Source organism: Protopterus annectens, chromosome 4.part1 (assembly GCF_019279795.1).
Source record: "Protopterus annectens isolate FY-2018-M chromosome 4.part1, PAN1.0, whole genome shotgun sequence".
Classification (NCBI taxonomy): Eukaryota; Metazoa; Chordata; order Ceratodontiformes; family Protopteridae; genus Protopterus; species Protopterus annectens.
In genome coordinates, this window is record NC_056734.1 from 942,779,652 (window position 1) to 942,800,259 (window position 20,608).

The window sequence follows — 20,608 nt, forward strand, 5'->3', positions numbered from 1 at the left end:
CATTTGTCAAGTTAGTTATACATTTCAGAAGATTGGTCTTCTAATTTCTGTGAATAAATTATTATCATGTACTTCTCATAAATAGAATTGTTACTCTATCAAAACAGAAATTATGTAATGCTGTTATAGTATTCATTTGCCATTTTGAATGTTGTAAAAGGCAATTAATCATTTGTTGTTAAATGCCTACTTAAATGACATGCCCTTTGTATGTATTAACTTCAGAACAAGCTATTAAAAAATAATGAATTCACTGGCTGTGCAGGCAGACTCGCTGTTTTGAAAGGAAGTTTTATAATACACCATTTCTAGTGCCGATATTTGATGTTTTCACTGAAAGTAAAATGAAATGTTATTTTCTTTAGTGAGAGAAAAGGTTAACATGTGGGGCATGGTTTGGAGTTACATTTGTGTGTGTGTGTCTGTGTGTGTGTGTGTGTGTGTGTGTGTGTGTGTGTGTGTGTGTGTGTGTGTGTGTGTGTGTGTGTGTGTGTGTGTGTGTGTGAAGGTGTTTGTGCCTGTCTCTGTATGTGTGACCTTCATCTAGCAGTCCAATGTTGCTGTCAAGGGATGATTTCTCTTTTCCCAGGATAATAAATTAGCCTCGGAGGTGGTAATATTAAGCAACAGGTTTTGTCCCTCCACTTAGAAAACTAGAGTTTTACTTCTTCAGTAAAATCAATCTTGAATTTGCAAACTTACCTTTATAAATAAGTGTGAGCAAGTAAGTTCTTTAGTTCTCTCCTGCAATATATAAAATGTAAAATACTTTTCATTCAATGCCATTTTCAGATTAATTTCATTAGTGTCTACACTGCTATAAGTACATGTACATATGTATGTTGCTAATGTACATAAACCCACATCCTTGGTTTGTGTGTAAAAGAAATTCTTGTTATTCTTCAGGGCTATGACCTGTATGTAAATATGTATGTACACTCTAACCCTTGAAAGAATCACATACATTTACCCTATTGAACACTCTTTTCTGGATATTTACTTGTCTGTATATATGGTAATATCTGTATCTACTTTAAATGTTGAATCTGGATGCTTGCTATTAATACATACTGCTAGGCTGGTAAAAGAAAATAAATTTTAATGTTATATGGTGCAGCTGTAGCATTGTTGCCTTACAGCAAGAGGTTCTCCCATTTGATTCTTGGCTGGAGCGCCTTCTGTGTGGAGACTGCATGTCCTCCCCGCATTCGAAAGACATGCATAAATGGGTGTGCCTTCGTTGAAGGTTGGGCGTTGGGCTGGCACCTCGGCACTGTAAAAATCTATTGCCAATCAATAGTGGACCAGAGTTCTGCTGTGGCGATCCCTAACTGTGAAAAGGCGAAAGAAGAAGAACAACATGCTATGTCATGTCAAACTTGTTGAGTATTTGACAGACTCCCACCACCAACTATGTAGCGACTATGTAGAGAACTGACTCTTTATTATTTAAATATATTATGCCTCTGTTTTCAGAATTAGTCATTCTAAAGACTTAAATGTTGCCTGTGATATAAACAGGACCTGCTGAAGAGACGGGTATGTATCCTAGAGGCTATCCTTTCCTGGAACAGGATCCACATCCATGTGAAGTAGAGTTCCACCCTAACCCAATTGAAGTATAACTTAGACAAGTAGATGAGGAACAGGAAATTCATCCCTGGATTAGCACCTATGTCTCTACTGGACACTGGCAGCCTGTAAATGGTTCATCCCACAGGCCCTTTCTTGTAAATATTTTATCTCCCAAGCCACTGCTTACATTTACAAAAAGTACCAAAACCTGTCAGAGATTTGGGATGCATGGCTAGGCTTAAAAATGCTCCAGCAGTCATTAGCCTAATAGATGCCTATGAAACTATGAACCTGTGACCATACAACCGTGGCAAAGGAACAAACACCATATACCACAAATTCAATTCTTGCACTACACCTGCAAATTGCAGTAACAAGTTCAACTGCTTATGCACTGCGAAGCATTAACAAAATACAATGACCTGAAAGACTGAAAAAGAAAAAAATGCACATAAACAAAACAAGCAAAAATTTACACTACATTAAAATACAACCTCAATCCAAGTAATGAAAATTACAAGGTGTGCAAGCAGGCAGCACCTGTGCCTTTAGTGTTTGAGGATCATAAGACTGTGGAGTCTGTTCTCCATCCAGGTGTTTGGAATTACATTCAAAAATATAAATAAATGTGTGTGTGTGTGTTTGTGTGTGTGTGTGTGTGTGTGTGTGTGTGTGTGTGTGTGTGTGTGTGTGTGTGTGTGTGTGTGTGTGTGTGTGTGTGTGTGTGTGTGGTATTTACAGTCTGGAACAGGACTGCTGGAGAAAAGTAGTAATAATAAGAAGGTAGTACATATAAGTCATTTTTTGGCCTTAATTAGCTAATTGTCATAAGCTTGGCTTCTGATCACTTAATCTAAACAAGACATTCCTCCTGAGTTAGCAAGCAGTCATGCAGGAATAAGTTATTCCTGCATGGCAGGGACCATTCATGTTCAGCACGTGCGCTGCCATGCTGCACTGCAATATGTACACGGAAATGTGTACGAGTGCAAGGGCTGTGTCTGAGAGCAGTGCTCTCACAAGATACACACCCCCCTGCATAACAGAATTGCCATACGGAAATTCAAAAAGAGCGAAATCGCTCTTTGAACATCAAAGATGTGGCCAAAATGCAATATAGTGTACGGCTGTAAAATAAAAGTGTAGTGGCCATTGTAAAAATAGTGACAAAGCATTAAAGAATGAAGTTAGAAAATAATGACAGAGAATTTGAAGTGCAGACATCATACCTTTCAGAAAATGCATGGAAATACAAAACCTGTTAGTCTAATAGCCATAACGTTTGCAAGAGAAATACTTCAAAAATGTCCATAATGTTTTTTTTTTCACATCAGCAAGAAAGTTTAAGCGTAGTTGCTCGGGTGTGCCTGCTGCTTAGCTATGCTTAGCCGAGCTGAAACAGCCCAACAAGTTAAATAGCAATACACATGCATAGGAGGCAGCATTGGAATAGCATAGTGGTTAGCATCTATGATTTGTATGTGGACAGGCAGGGTTTTAACCCCACTAATGCTATTTGTATTTTGTATGTGAAGTCGCCACAAATGTATTTTTTAAGTGTAGTTATGGAGTAAATAATTTATATTTGCAACCAGAGCAGTGTATTAGATAGGGCCAGATGTGAGGTGTCAGTGTAATAAAGATGTGAAACCCCCATATAAACACAAGTGCCCCATAGAGATAATCATACAAGAATAAATGTAATGAAAGCACAGAGTGGGATGTTAGGGAAGGTAAACAAAATAATAATATGTCAGGAATGATGAATCAATCCCACACAACTGGTAGTCTATAAAACAAAGCAATGCCAGAGATAGCACAGCCACTCTTACTGGTTGTAAACATTGCTTAAATATGAATGCTAAACAATGAGTAGCCAAGCTAAGTGGTTTTGTACAGTGATAAGCAGTGCTGAACCCGCCCCTTTAAGCACTGTCAACCTTAGCTAAGCAGGTTTGCCCATAGCTTAGCTGAGCTCAGCAGTTTCAAAAGTAACCAATCACAGCAAAGTGCAGGAAATCAGCCCTATTTAAACCCTGTAGGCATGAATACAGCCCATAACCAGTTGGAGCTCATCACTGTAGGCACCATGGCTGGAGTAGGAGAAGGTGTTCACTTTCATGCCCAATGCTGGCGCATTCTGGCATCCAGAGTCATGGTTGGACTCCTTGTAGAAAACTATGATTTGAGACTGCTAAAGGGCTGGTATCAGGGTTCAGAATATAAAGTGGAGGCCTGGGACTGTCTCTCTCATGAACTCACCAGTGCTACTGGGATCCTTTGGACTGGTGAGCAGGTTCGGCATCACTATGCTGATCTCAAGTGGAGAAAGAGGAACCTTCAGTATCAATTGCTGTGTAAGATAGTCCAGGCTGGTATGTGATGGTTAGGTAGTCATAAATGTTTCTTTGTCTCCTGTACAGCTGCAGCTGAGGGGGCTTCGAACGTGGAAGCACATGGCAGCAGGTTGCAAAGGCTGTGCCACAAGGCTGGTAAGTACTGATCTAGCTGGCAGTATAATCGAAAGTAGTAGAATATCACCTGACAGTGCTGTAATCTGTGTATTGTTTGAACCGAATAAAACTGAAATTACCACAGATAATGCTAGTGATATACATACTATCCAACTCTGGACTGTTGTGTTTTATTTGCAATGTATTAGCAGGAACTGAAATGTGTATAGCTTTTGCACAGCAAATATGGATCTGATATTATTAAGTATCTGAGGTTCATGTGGCAGTCAAGTCTTGTACAACAGATTAAGCATAACAAAGTTCCCCTGCACTATGATCTGATGGCTGAATATTAAAAATGCTTATTTATTTATTTATTTATTTTACATTTGTTGACCGGGCTAGTCCAGCTGGATATATGTCCATTTACAGTGGAGGCCCAGGGAGAAAAGCTGCAACGTAATTTACAAATAATTCACAGTAACAGTCAATACAAGGTAAAAAGTATTAATACATTGAGACAGAACATAAAATCCTTGCAGAGAGGCAACCCCTGTTACCTGTAATGTAATATCTGAAAGTGTGAGTACACAGTAGAACAGCTGTCTGCCATGCAGGAATGTCAGAAGTAAAAGATCATATTGGCCAAATCACAGACTAATAGGTAGAAAACACTCATGCAAGAAATAGCAGTGTCTTGAACGCTTGTTCTGATAAACATCAGCATTGTGACTACCTTTGAACAAACTGGCAGGGTTTGAATCCTGGGAGTAGTACTAAGCTGTCTGTATATTTTCACACAAGGATATGTGAGTATTGTTACAAACAGTCAGGTAGTGTAAACACACATTTTCCCACAGCTTTGGCAGGTAAGGCAGGCTGGATATTAACCATAGGATGGGTCTCTTATACAGTGTTTAGAACACACACTGGCCAGCCCCAAGGCTGAAGATGACAGTAAGAAAAGTATATAGACCATTTCGTTTTCCCCAAAAAATGTCCAAGTGTCATGCCATCATGGCTGTTGGTCACTGTCCACAGCACCCATGATGCTGCACAAAAATGAAAGTGGACTATCACATTAGCACACACACATGCAGTATGATTGCACATATGAAAGCCAAAACCTGTTAACATGTAAAAACAGTCAGGTAGTGTTAACACAATTTTTTCCACAGGTCCTGCAGGTAGGTACAGCTGTATATTAGGTGTACACAGTTTGAACTCATAACTGTGAACAACACCCACTGGCCAACTCCAAGCCCATAGGTAGCTGTAATTTCAGGTTATATATGGAGAGCACTGAGTAGACTATAATGTACAGAACAGTTGTGAACAATGTAATTACAAATAGTTGTTCATTTCTCTGTCTCACCCCCACCCTATCTGCAACAATAATACAACCAAAAAAATAAATGGTATGTTTTTAAGAAACCTACTGTCGGGACATGTTCCCCATTGTTATACCAATATTTCAATGTCTGTTTATTGCTGTTCCCTGTTGAAACTAAATCACTGATGGCCTGTTGCTATCAATGTAATCTGCATGCTGCTTTAATATCCACTGTGGTTCCATATCTGCATGTGTTCTGTTTGGCATGCAACTGATTGAAAATTGTGTTTTGGTGTTTATTGGAACACTCATGCATGCTGTTATAACTAATCCTGACATTGTATTGTTCATAACTAACCAACATATGTTGTAAACTCTCAATACCCTAGCTCATCTGGGAAGGGTGATCCCAGTGGATCCACATATCCTGCCTCATCTGGCCATGACACTGGGCCCCAGCACATCTGGGAACCATCCCAGAACTTCCTCATCCGCTGGTCCTGCACCACCCACAGGTGGAACCACTTCAAATGATGCCCCCCCCCCCCCTTGGAGTAGGCATGGACAGGAACTTGTCACCTGATGTCAGGTCTGGGGTCTGGTGCGTAGGGAGATGCAAAAATACTTTGCAGCTCAGCTACGCCAGCTTGAGGGCTGCATTGTGCATCTTGAGGGTCAGCCTGCACCTCCTGCTCAGGTCCCAGCACAGCCACCTTTGGGGCCATGAAGGTGCAGTAGTGACTGCCCATGGGTGGGGACCTCAGTCTCACTATATCCATTGGTGGGTTCATGTGCCTCCATTTCCCAACCACCCTCCCCGTCAAGGTTTTCACCCCCCACATGTGTCATTCACCACCCCTGTCTGCTGTCTTGTCTGTTTTCCTACCCAACCTCTCTCCCCACATATACCTACTATCCTTCACCAACAACCCACTCTCACCTTAAAAAAACAAAAGGCAATCAGTTCCCACAAAAAAAAATATGCCCCACACATAGCTGTCCATTTCACAGATGTGTGCACTGGACACATGTAATCGTGTCCAGTTACCTAGACAACACATTACTATTGCCCTCACCCCTCTCTCAGGGGTATGAATATCCAAATTCACCTCCAAATTCAATACATATGCACAGCTATGGACCTTACCTACTCCCATCCTGCACATCCCTATCCATCTTTCATCTTCTTTTTCCCTCTGTGTACCCCGTTTTTCACCACTTTCCTATCACCACCTTTTCTTTTCTTTCAAAGAAATTAACTAGCTATGGCATATTTTTTGAAACATATGTTTTGTTGGTGTAGATTACATCAGCTCATGAGAATAATTAATTCATATCATGAGACATTTTTGTTTCAATAAACAAGAGATGTTACAGTTGTCATTCAAACCAGGATGAGTGAAAGCAACCAAGGCTAACTGCCATTCTAATTCATGTACCTCGAGAAGCAAAGAATTAGGGCCTCACCTAATATCTGGCATTAGTTGGTCAATGGCTTGAAAGCAGAATGTGTGAACATTGTTTGAAAGGGTATGCTTAGCTAGGGCATTTTCACTTTTATTTTTGGCTATTGCGTATGAATGCTCATAGATTCTCTCGCAGAACTTCCGGTCAGTTTTACCTATGTAAAACACCGGATAGTTATTACAGCTTGCTAAATAAATAATGCCCTTAGATTCACAGTTCAGTTTATGTTTAATGAAATACCTGCAATTATTACCTACCTCAAATGAGCTACCAGTCTTAATAAACTTAAACATCCTGCATGCTCCACATGTGAAAGTACCATTTAATCTCGTACTAGGTCTAGTATTTTTACTTTCAAAACAAAATTGCGCCATCAGCAGACATTGATTTAGTAACAGAACTCATCAACATCATTCTCACCAATAACTTATTTATGTTTATGGAGAATATTATCTACAAAAACATGGGGTAGCCATGAGTTCTCCCTGTGGGGCCCGTTTGGCAAATCTCTTCATGGCACACTGGGAAAAGTCATTCATATTTGAAAAACCTGAAATTAAAGCTTCTTTAGTGTACTACACTAGATTTTTAGATGACATCTTCATTATCTTTAGGGGTGACGAGAACAAAGCATCACAACTTGTTCACTATTTCAGTTCTACCACTACATTTTTTAAGTTTACTTATAAATTTGACCTTGTTTGTATAAATTACTTGGATGTTAAATTAACTAAAGATTTAGGTAACAAGAGACTCTGTTCCAATATTTATAGGAAACCTTCCTATTATAACTCCTTCTTGCATTACACCAGTTCCCATCCTTATACACAGAAGCGATCTATAGTTAAAGGTCAACTTATTAGGGCAGCAAGAATGTGTTCATTGGAATGTGATTTTACAGCAGAATGTCACCTGCTGAAGGATATGTTCTACAACCGGGGTTACCCTATTTCTTTAATAGATGAACTAATTGAAGAAATAAAATGTAAATGTCATAGAGGGGTTTTTACACCATTACTAACTTTGATAGATGCCAGTCAAGTTTCACAACTTGAGACTCCTTTAGTTTCTATTGTAAATAACACCTACCAGTTAACTACGAATAACAATGACATGTCGGTTAGTGGTACAAAAAAAAAATACGAATGTTCAGACTAAATAGACTTCTTCTTACAATGTGTGCTTCATTACTACTTTCAATAATGACAGCGAACAAGTGAAATTGATCTTATATAAAAATTGGTCCTTTTTATATATGGACAGTACGATAGTGGATAGAACTGGTCAGCTTCCTAAAGTTGTCTATAGAGGGGGGGGCTATTTTGAAAAGCCTCATTGAAAGTAAAAATACTAGACCTAGTACGAGATTAAATGGTACTTTCACATGTGGAGCATGTAGGATGTGTAAATTTATTAAGATTGGTAGCTCATTTGAGGTAGGTAATAACTGCAGGTATTTCATTAAACATAAATTGAACTGTGAATCTAAGGGCATTATTTATTTAGCAAGCTGTAATAACTGTCCGGCATTTTACATAGGTCAAACTGACCGGAAGCTCCATGAGAGAATCTATGAGCATTCATACTTAATAGCTAAAAATAAAAGTGGAAATGCCCTAGCTAAGCATACCCTTTCAAACAATGGTCACACATTCTGCTTTCAAGCCATTGACCAACTACTGCCAGATATTAGAGGAAGCCCTAATTATTTGCTTCTCGAGGTACATGAATTAGATTGGCAGTTAGCCTTGGATGCTTTCACTCATCCTGGCTTGAATGACAACTGTAACATCTCTTATTTATTGAAACTAAAAAGTCTCATGAGATGAATTAATTATTCTCATGAGCTGATGTAATCTACACCAACAAAACATATGTTTCAAAAAATATGCCATAGCTAGTTCATATGCATTAATATAGGAATATTGATGTTTACTTGTTCACATCAACATTTTATTGATTCTGGGCTGAATCCAAAATCTGTATTAATATGTACTAATTTACTTTAAGTAGTACCCACTTGATTCAATGCCTTTTATGCACGAGTTAATTTCATGGGTGTTTATATATAAGTTAACTTGTATTTATTAGTGATTTTTCATTACGCATATTAAGTTTTACTTAAACACTTACGCTTTTTGATATATCGTTTTTTAATATTAATTTAAATATTTTAATTGTTAGCTGACACTTTTACTGTTTAAGAAGTATTTGCCTTACATCTTTTTGGGTAAATTGACTGGCCGTTGCTATCACATAACACTAGGCACCGGCCTTTTTAAAAAGAAATGGTTACCTTGTAGACGATTTGTATTTTCTGAAGAAGTTATCCTATTAGGGTGATGCAAAACGTGTGGAGTTTTGACAATAAACTATTTTACATTAAAGAACTTTGCCTTCTGCTGTCGGATATCCTACCTTACTGGATTGTAACAAACATGACAATACATAATCAAAGCCTTAAATTAAACACCACACATGGTGTCATTAAGCATACATTCAAAATTAAAACTATTCTACCTAAAAAATTTAGAGTGAATCATATTAGCCATTCTACCTATATATAAAAAATAAATGTAAAATTTCAGAGCAATCAAAGGATATATACAACCTACAAAACAATTTCTGGACAGAACATAAATGTACATATTTCACTATCCATAAATGTCATGGACTCAAAAGGGAGACATGGACACAAACTCATTATATCTCATCATATCTAAAAAACCAAAGCTGCATTCATTTCCAACCTCACTTCTGCATTAAAACATTATTGTGTTGCCCTGATCACATATAATATCACAAATCTATGTATATGACAAAGGTGAAAAAAGGCTAAACACCCCCTCAGTGTATTTATAAGGTTAATGTGAAACAACCAAATTCCTAGATCTCAAAATAGGTTTTATAAAGGCTCTCTCATTAAGGCCATAGCCTTTATCAGCTCTCAGCATTGCTATCCAGTTGGTTTCTTTCCTCTCCATATTATTTCTGATGTTACCCTCCGTAATTATGGGCTGCACATAGTCTATGACCAGAAATTTAAAGTGATGTTCTTGCCCAAATGCTAGAGCATATTTTGCTAATGCATTTTGCATGTACTTAACCCTAATGGCATACAGATGCTCCCTCATCCTATGCCAAAACAATCTATCTGTCTTATTGACTGATTGTTCTTAAATCTAAATGTCGGAGTGTCCCCTACAATTTCTCTGATGACTGAATCTGTGGTTAGGACATGCCTATGATGGTTGATAATGTCTATAATGGCACCATTGTCCATTGTGTAATACATCGGTATCCTAATACCAGACTGGTATTAGGATACCGATGTATTACACAATGGGCATTTAGATTTAAGAAGAAATCTAACCTTAAACAGTTATTATGTCAACAACATCATAGACCAGGTTTAGGTGTTTGTATGGGGATAACATCTTGTGGCCACTGTAATTTTTGTGAATATGTTATGACTACTGACAGGTTCACACATCCAGACACTGGACAGATGCATAGGTTCAGGGTTTCAGCTAATAGCAGTAGTTCGCATGTGGTATATTTGGCAGTGTGCCAAGGTTGCCCCTCATTCTATGTCGGTAAGACAGATAGTTTTTTCCGGCATAGGATGAGGGAGCATCGGTATGCCATTAGGGTTAAGTACATGCAAAATGCATTAGCAAAACATGCTCTAGTGTTTGGGCAAGAACATCACTTTAAATTTATGGTCATAGAATATGTGCAGCCCATAATTAGGGAGGATAACATCAGAAATAATGCGGAGAGGAAAGAAATCAACTGGATAGTAAGGATGAGAGCTGATAAAGGCTATGGCCTTAATGAGAGAGCCTCTATAAAACCAATTCTGAGATCTGGGAGTTTGGTTGTTTCACATTAACCTTATAAATACACTGAGGGGGTATTTAGCCTTTTTTTACCTTTGTCATATACATAGATTTGTGATATTATATGTGATCAGGGCAACACAATAATGTTTTAATGCAGAAGTGAGGTTGGAAATGAATGCAGCATTGTTTTTTAGACAGGATGAGATATACTGAGTTTGTGTCCACGTCTCCTTTTTGAGTCCGTGACATTTATGGATAGTGAAATATGCACATTTATGTTCTGCCTAGAAATTGTTTTATAGGATGTATATATCCTTTGCTCTGAAATTTTACATTTATTTTTATATATAGGTAGAATGGCTAATATGTGAGCTGATTCACTCTGAATGTTTAGGTAGAATAGTTTTAATTTTGAATGTATGCTTAATGACAACATGTGTAGTGTTTCATTTAAGGTTTTGATTATGTATTGTCATGTTTGTTACAATGACAGTTTTTTAGTGTCAATGTTCAGGGATAAAGTATGTATATTTATTGTTTTATATTGTGTTATTTGGCAGCAGGTAGAAAACAAAGCTGTTTCCCCTTAAATGGTTAAGTGAAGGGCTCACCCTTGACTGTTACAGTATTCAAAGAGTGCAACTGTAGCATTTGAATTTTCAAGGTCTGAGGAAGCAATACGTGAAAGCGCTAACCTGCTGGATTTATGTGAATAAAAGATCTTTGCTTTTATACACTCTTTGAGTATTTTGGATAATTGAAGTGAGCCTGGTCGCCTCATACGTGGTGCTGTTGTTGGACTTACTATTTTCTTCATTTTCCTGGTGAGGCGTTAACTCTGTTGGGAGTACTTTGTTGTTTGATATATATATATATATATATATATATATATATATATATATACATATATTTATATGTGTAAACATATATCTGAATGTTTGCTCTATATATGTGTATATACATACATACATATTTATATATATATATATATATATATATATATATATATATATATATATATATAAACACACTTGCAGATAAATACTGGTAAGCCTAGCAAACACCACAGTACAATGGCTGTGTGGATAGATATATCCCCCATGAGAGTCACACAATACCCCTACATATCCTATGGCACATCATACTGTAAATAAAATGCTGGAGTGGTATGGGACATTCATCTGCTGACCCCACACATACACAGTTCAAATAACAAGTACACACTCTGCCACTACATAATCATGATAAGCCTTACACAGTGGACAGACATACAGGAATCTCTTAGACAGGTAATTGAAATGACTAAAGAGGGCACAGTGAAACCCAAACAACCAGTAATCCTACAGCTGCCACCTTATCAAATGGCCAGAGTGTGATATGTTTGCACAAATGAGAATATTTGCATTAAAAAAACACACATAACACCACTGTTTCCCAAAAAAAGGTTTATTTCTGTACTATTTCAGTTGTTTATGCCAGGTCTTTCAACATGTAGGTGTGTAAAATACAACATAACTGAATTATGCAAGTATTAAAAGAAACATATGATAGATTCTTGCTCCTACCATCTCAGGACATTTTACAATTGTCAGAATTGTCGTCAGCAGTACCATATCTCTCAACATGTTATAGGCAAAAATATGGACAAAGCATAACATGATGGTGGACAAATAGGAAATGATTAAAAATATTATCTTACAATCTCAGAAAGCTTACAGAATACTAGAGGTTTTGCAGTAGCATTGCTTTTCTGAAAGATGTGGAGTTTTACAGTCAAATGTTTGTCATCATTAAATGAGTCCAATCCTAAGCTTTTTGCCAGAAGTGAACCTAATTAAGGAGGAACATACAAAGGTTATGATGCCAACATCTGGACATTATGGAAAAATGTGTACAGTTGAGGATTATGAGTAGGCCACAACTGGCCAAACAATGACCATGCCTTGCACAGAGGGACAGGTGGTAATCAACATAAGTCACACAAAGTATCAGACACTGATGCCATGGCAAAAGTCTTCAAGAAGTACTACAGTACAAAACACACTTGCCATGAAGACAAAAATCCATTAACACTCAATTACATGATTAGGCCAACAGCCTCAAATTACACCCCTCAGTTAACCACCTAACGGGGAAAGTATCAAATGTTGCAATGTAAATTGATCCTTTACATAACAATGCTTCACTTCAAACTAGTCTATCAAACTGACAGACTGTCTCCCAAACAGCAACCTCTAACCCACCACTCTCCCCATCACCATAGTATCAAAAAGTACAGCTACATACCTTTTATGTTTTTATTAGTAATATCTATCATGTACTAATAGCCTAAGAGTCAAACATGTACCCCCCTAAAATGTGTTACATGGGTATATGACACTGTTTACTATATGCTGACCTCTTGACTGTACATGGTCACACATGTTGTCTAGCCTATGGCCCATATTTATGGCCTCTACCTCACAACATGAGTGGGAGTCAATGACATCACTGGGGTGAGAGCAAGAATGCCAGCACTAAATAATGATATCCCATGCCTATCAAACTCTTACGGCATGACATCTGGACAAAGTCTGGTATATAAGTGGAGGACATAAGGCCAAACATAGGGCCATATTTGATATATTGCACTCATATACTGTGAAAGTTGCTGGTGTTACAGGATTGTTTGCAACATATCCTTCCTGAGGTATCTGAAGTCACAAACACTAATGCATGTTTCCAGTTACTGATAGCAGTCAACAGAGTATGGCAATGATTTGTCAAGGATAACACCTGTTTGGGGAACACACTAAACACAGTGGCCCAAACACTGGTCATTATGTGGATAGCCCTACAGTTGAGAGCTATGCAGACACATAACATTATCAGACTGCAAGCTATGCAGAGCTAGCATGTACACACACACCCTGTTAAACTAGCAGTATTCAAAGTATATAACAGTGATACTCACACTCTGTCCCTATGTCTGGAACCTTACATAAACCTGTAGTTGGCCTATGTCCACATGTCTTGTTGTAAGAGATATTCTCACCTGCTGTCTGTAACACTGCTGCTCACACACAGGAAGGATGTGTTCCTTATAGGCAAGGTAAAGGGACAATGACCACAGGAAGTACACATTTATAGGAGTGGGTTGCCATGACATTGGCTATTGGAAGAACTACACAGCTGGTCTGTATGCAATTAGCAAGTGGGGAACACCAATTGGTGCATAGGCCATCACCTGGTCATGACCATCACCTAAAAAAGCCATGCTATCACTTAATCAAACCCACTCAATCCCCTGTACTACAGAGAGAAAGAGAGAAAGAGAGAGACAAAAATGACACAGAGTGAGACAACAACCAAACCAAAACACTTAGGTTTGAATATACAACAACCCCCCCCCCCCCAAAAAAAAAAATAAATAAATAAACAGGTATGTGAAACATTTAAGTATGTAATTTAATGTATTACTTGGTCTGTAATAATAGGATAGCTGAGTTTGAAAAATGTATATGCCCCAGCAAAACTTGCTGTACTGATGTCCTGCTGTACAACTGCTATGGCCATAGCATCTGGCTCTGTCTGCAGTGGGAGACATCACAGCCATACCTGTCAACTTTACAAATCTTCATAGAATGTCCAGATTTTGAAATCAGACTGTTATGTCTGTTCCCCTTGACATCTCTACCTGTCTGACAAATAGCTGACGACTGAAGTCATGAAGTAATGACAAACACTTGAGTGTAAGACTACACATCCTTCAGAACAGTCACAGTAATGCAAAATGTATTATGCTAAAAACTTCATAACTCTGTAACAGGAACATGTATGATATGTCCCTATTTACCCCCATCACGTTAGGCTTTGTCCACATGTGATGCTCCAAGAGTTTGAGAGGTGGTATCACAGCTCAGGATCCTGACTCACCCAGGGAAAGGACAGCTCACATTTGCCAACCAAAAGAGTGTCTGTCAGACAGTTGTGACTGTGCCACTGCAAGGCCAGTTAATGGGATGTTGTCCATATCCATATTTTACCTGTGAATATGAGTATGATATATGTTTGTCTTGGAAAGCTAAGAGACATATATAGGGCATGTGCATAGTACAGTACTATTGCAGACGTGTGCCAAATTGCATGTGATATCTTGAATTAATAGCATTCAACTGTACATTGTTCTACTGGACAATAAGCATATCTGTGACTGATATCCGTAAACACACACACATATACCTGACCTATGTTGGCCAAACCAGTGACAGTCTTCCAGTAATGACAATGTAACATAATAGTGTAGTTATGACTGTTGGACATCTTCCAAGTTATCACAGTGGTGTCAAAGGCTAATGTGCAATCAACTTAAATATGTATTTTGCAGCTATAGTAATATGGTATCAATATTGATGTTACTTTTGTCAACCATTGATGTGGGTCTTTGTCCTGATGTCCTGTAGGTATAACCAGCTGAGGAGTATGATTGATTAGCAAGACTCTGAATACAGTGTGCCATACTAACACAGAACACAAATGTATACCAGGCATCCCTTGGGCACATGTATGCATGTGTATACGGGTCTATATTATAGTATCAAAGTTTTTAAACTTCGAATGCGCCTGTATGCTGCTCAGCACAGCTCCTCGTGGTGTCCTGCAGAGTGTTGTAAGCAGCAGAGAGACAAAAAGAGAGGCTTTAACTAATTATTTTTTTTTCTGCATTTCTTCCTGCGACTGCATTTTCTTGCCGAAAAGTGAGTTTCTAGCATACCTGTGATTTAAAAAAAGCTATATTTTTGATTACCTTACTATTTTCTTACTGTGTGCACTTCCAAAAGTCATTTTTAGTCATTTTTGTGTTGTTTAACTGTTGTAGGCTACACATTCATGTGTGCTAGCCTGTTTATAGCATTTACAGTGTTTTTTTGAGTAAGTTACTGTTGGTTCTGTAAAAAAAAAAAAAAACCCAAATAAGTCTTGTTTCCCGCCTTTTCTAAGTTAGATTAGTTCAGATTTGAGATTTTGCTGAATTCTGGGTGGGCTGTGGTACAGTTCCTGAGTTGCCCATATCCTTACTTGGATAAGAGGTAGCTTCTCTGTTCGCCAGTGAGAGTGGGGAGCTTTGAGCAGCCTATCTGTCCCTGGAGGAGTGGTCTCAGCCCAGCAACTAGTAGCTTTTTGGCTGTTTTGGGACAATTCCTATCTCTTTCAATCTCCCTGCTTTAAAACCCGCATTTGCATGGTTTTGCATGGTTATGCGCACTGTGCAGCATCGCGCAGCGCCGGTTACGCAGGTTTAAACTATTCCCGGCTCCATAAAGTCTGCTCTTCAATTTTTGCCTTAGAACTAGTCTAACTTTCAATTTAAGCACTCAGCCTTCCTTTTATAGTCCAGCACTTGCTGAAATTTCTCAGTAAAGCACTAACAAATGCTAGCACTGCACCCCCCTTATACTATATAGAAGTAAAAATCTCCCTATTCATCCCATCCGGACAATCAATAAAACAGTTCATTAAACTACTCAGGCATGTCCAAAGGGCAATTTCAGGTCTACACTCCAGTCCAGCTGGTGAATCTGGGAATCTGGAAGCAATGTTACAATTGCCTTATGTACACAGACAACCCTCTCCTCCTTCCAACAAACTCAAATGTATGTGAGAGATGCAACTATACAGCCAAACTAAAGGTCAAGCTCTCTCAACCCAAGACTGGAACAGCCAGTCAGGAGGAGAAGGGAACCACTCGCACCATACAACCAGTCTCACATAGACCAATCATATCTGCACCAACAAACAGGACACATAAACACACAAAGACATACTCGGAGGCTCTAAATAAAAATCTGCCAGAGCAGCAGAGACCTCCAAAGCAAACATCCAAGCAATCACTACCCCAAAATAATATTCACGTATCACATACATCACAAAGTCTGTGTGCCACACAATCACAGCCCTTAAGGCTAAATAACACACCAAATACACTAATAATAAGAGACTCTATTGTCAGGCACACTGACATCCCGCTCACCAGACTAAACAAGGAGAAGGTCACTGTAAGCTGCCTGTCGGGTGCCAGGATCCGCCACATAACACAAGCACTCAGGTCACTCCAAAGCAAGTACAAATATGACTCTGTCATTGTCCATGTTGGTGTGAATGACCTGAGACGTACCTCCCTGGACTACATGGAAAGAGACATAGAGGAGCTCTCTGATCATATAGCCCAGGCCGGTATGACCTTGACCCTGAGTAGCATCTTGCCCTCACCAAGAATGATGCCACAGTATAAACACAAAATGATCAATTTTAACAATTGGCTAAACTATTGGTGTCATTCAAAGGGGATTCAGTGTCTGTCAGCCTAGGATGACATGCTCGACAAGCCACATTGCTTCACTAGAGACGGTTTGCACCTGTCACCCTTGGGCTTTTGCATACTGGCTAAGGCTCTTGCCACCCCCATAGTGCCTTTTTTAGGCAAGGCTCAAAAAACAAACCCACCTCCATAGGCAACACAAGAAACAAAAAACTGAGGGTAATGCTACTCAATGGCAGAAGTCTAAACCTCAAAATGCACACACTTGAGGCACTCCTCAGTAAGGAGAAAATCGATATCTGTGCAGTAACAGAAACCTGGTTCAAGGCTCCAGAGAGCACCCCAGCACTACCAGGCTATAACTCTTACCATACCTTTTGGCCCTAGAACTCAGACCAAAATACAAAAGGTGGGGGTGTATCCATCTTCATCAAGGATACCCACACCTCCAGGTTAGTGGCACTGCACAAGGCCTCGGAGACCATCCATGTGCAACTAACAGTAGGCAAAACTGCTTTTCAGTTTGTAGCGTGCTACAGAACACCCACCTTGCCTCAGGACCCCCACTCAGCATTCCTGAGAACACTGGAGAATATGAAGATCTCAACAAACACCATGATATTGTGTGATTTCAACTATCCAAACATTGACTGGGAAAACTTCTCAAGTCCCAACTCCCTTGCCCAACATTTCCTGGAATTTATAAACTCTAATGCCCTAGAACAACTGGTAACCACTCCCACAAGAGGTGACAACATATTGGACCTGGTCATCACCAACATGGGGGCTCAATGTTCCACACCAGAGGTATACCCCTCATTGGTAAGATCAGACCATAAACTAATCACACTTGACATCCACATCCGACCCCTCCCCCAGCCAAGGAAACCACTGTAAAAAATTTCTCAAAAGTAAACTTCACACTTCTCAAGACAGAGGTGGAATGTTTCAAAGCCCCCGGGCTAATGGAAAATGCTGCCCAAACTGCAGTATCCTTTACAAATGCATTCTATGAGCACCTACAGGAATGTATGGATCGAGCCATCCCAAGTAAAGCCAAGACTCACTCCTCCAAAAAGAGGAGACCAGTCTGGTGGACCCCGGCCATAAATAAGCTATACAACAGAAGGAGGAAACTACTACGTGATAGAGCAAAATCCCAAAAAGGGAAGGCATCCCTGATCAGTATTAGCAAGAAACTACGATCCCTCATAAAATCATCCAAGGACAGCTTCGAAAGAAAAATCGCCAAAGAGTCCAAAGATAACCACAAAGCCTTTTTTAGCTATGTCAAGAATCTAGGTGGCAACTCTCAGATCTGCTCTGAGCTGGTGCAAAATGGCAAAAATTACACTGATTCCACTGACATTGCCAACATCCTGGCTGACAGGTTCAGTGCAAACTTTACCCCCCTCACCCTCAAAAGGGCTTGTGTCCATCCCAGAAGAATGTAGACCCCCAGACATCACAGACACACAGGTGAAAACAGCTGTCTCCAAAGCCAAAAACACTGCATCAATGGGACCGGATGGTATCCCAGGCTATGTCATACATGAGCTCCAAAAAGAACTAAACCCTCACATAAATTCACTATTCAATCTCAGCCTTACTACAGGATATGCACCCAAAGAATGGCGTACAGCAACAGTTATTCTGCTCCAAAAAGGTGGCGCCACAATGGATCCCGGGAACTATCGCCCTATAAGCCTGACTAGCCTGGTCTGCAAGGCTATGGAGTGCATCATTATGGATCTCATAAACAAAAACATTGGGAACCTCCAGACACTGGACCCTACTCAATTCGTCTTTGTTAAAGGCAGAACTTGCCTCTTAAACCTAGTAGACTTCTTTGAAACAGTTACCAAGGCCATAGATGAAGGAAAGGTAGTCCACACAGCCTCCCTAGACCTCGCAAAGGCCTTCGACACAATATCCCACTCTGGCATTATAGATAAGCTCAACAGCTTGAACATTAACCCCTATGTCACAAGATGGGTTGCAAACTGATTCATGGATAGAACTCACATGGTCAGAGTTGCGGGTGCCATGTCCGACTCCAAACCGGTTACAAGTGGCGTCCCACCCACAGGGCTCAGTCTTGGGACCCCTCTTGTTCAGTATATACTTTTCTAAAGTATAGGTAAGCACGGGAGGACTATGGCTGACCAAGTTCGCAGATGATTGCAAACTGGGAGCCATAATTAACTCTCCGGCTGACACAGACATCTTCCAGAAGGGTCTAATGGAGACGAATACCTAGTGTCAGAACCATGGCCTCAAGCTAAATGCCAAAAAGTGCATAGTCATCCCCTTTGGGAAAAACAAAGTGCCCACGAACTACCACATAGGTGGTAATCCACTAAGTACAGAAGATGTAATTAGGGATCTAGGGACCCAAGTAGACAGCAACCTCTCCTTTGATAATCACATTGTCAAAGCAGTTAGAAAAACCTTCTATATAGCCCACCTAATCATGAAAGGGTTCACATCTAGATCAAGAGAGGTCATTGTGCCCCTCTACTCATCCCTCATCAGGCCCATGCCCATTTCAGATGTAACTTACCCGACACCTGCAACAGCTGGAAAGACCCCAGAAGTACCTCACCAAGAGGATCATGGGCCTCAAACAGATTCCCTAATCAGCTCGACTAAAGAAACTCCCGCTCTACTCAGTTGCTTACCGCCTACTCAGAGGTGATCTCTGCCTGACGTACAAGGCCATGTCTAACCCAGAATTAATGGACATGCTCCACATCAAGAAAACCAAATCCCTTAGAGCTACATGTTCCAGGAATTTAAACCTCAGCACAACAATAAATAGGACAAGCTGGAGGGAAAGATTCATATCCCAGAGGCTTCCCTCACTCTGCAATAAAATCCAGATCCATGTAAGGCAGAGCACCTCACTGACGCTCTTCAAGAGAAATCTTGACGAGTGGATGGGAAATCATAAATTTACTCCTGGGATCACTTCTATGGCCCTGTTGGACAGAGGCTCAGGAATCTAATCAAATCTAAAAGGGAGGCAAAAGCCAACACATGCTGGCCAGGTTTATAAATGCCCTAGGGCAGATAGCCTAGTACCTACCTATGAACCTATGAACCTATAATATCGACCCGTTTTTGTTGAAAACTCAAAATAGTGAAGCCACAGAACTTCAAAATCTTACCTAGGGTAAGATTTTGGTTGTCCGTTCCATGGCTTCGCTATTTACTCTACTGTGGTGGGAAGGTTACAGACTGGGGTAATGTAAGTATGCGAACGGAGGTTATGGACCGGGTTAAGGTAAGTGTGGGAATGGATCGGGGTAAGGTGAGTGTGCAATAGTTAGGGACATTAGGGTTAGGGAGCAGGTAAGGTGAGTGTATGATAGTTACGGACTTTAGCGTTAGGGAGTGGGTAAGGTAATTGTGCGGTAGTTAGGGGCTTTAGGGTTAGGGTTCGGTTAAGGTGAGTGGATAGGTAGTAGTGTATGGTTAGAATTATGGTTTTGTTAAGTGTATGTGTGTGGTTTATTTATTTTGGTGTGCTTGTGTTGTGTGTTTGTGTTTCAGAACAGCAAATTTTTTTCCCTAGGAAAAAAATCATTTTTCTATATGTTCGATATTTTGTGGTTTAGATATTTTAGGTATGATG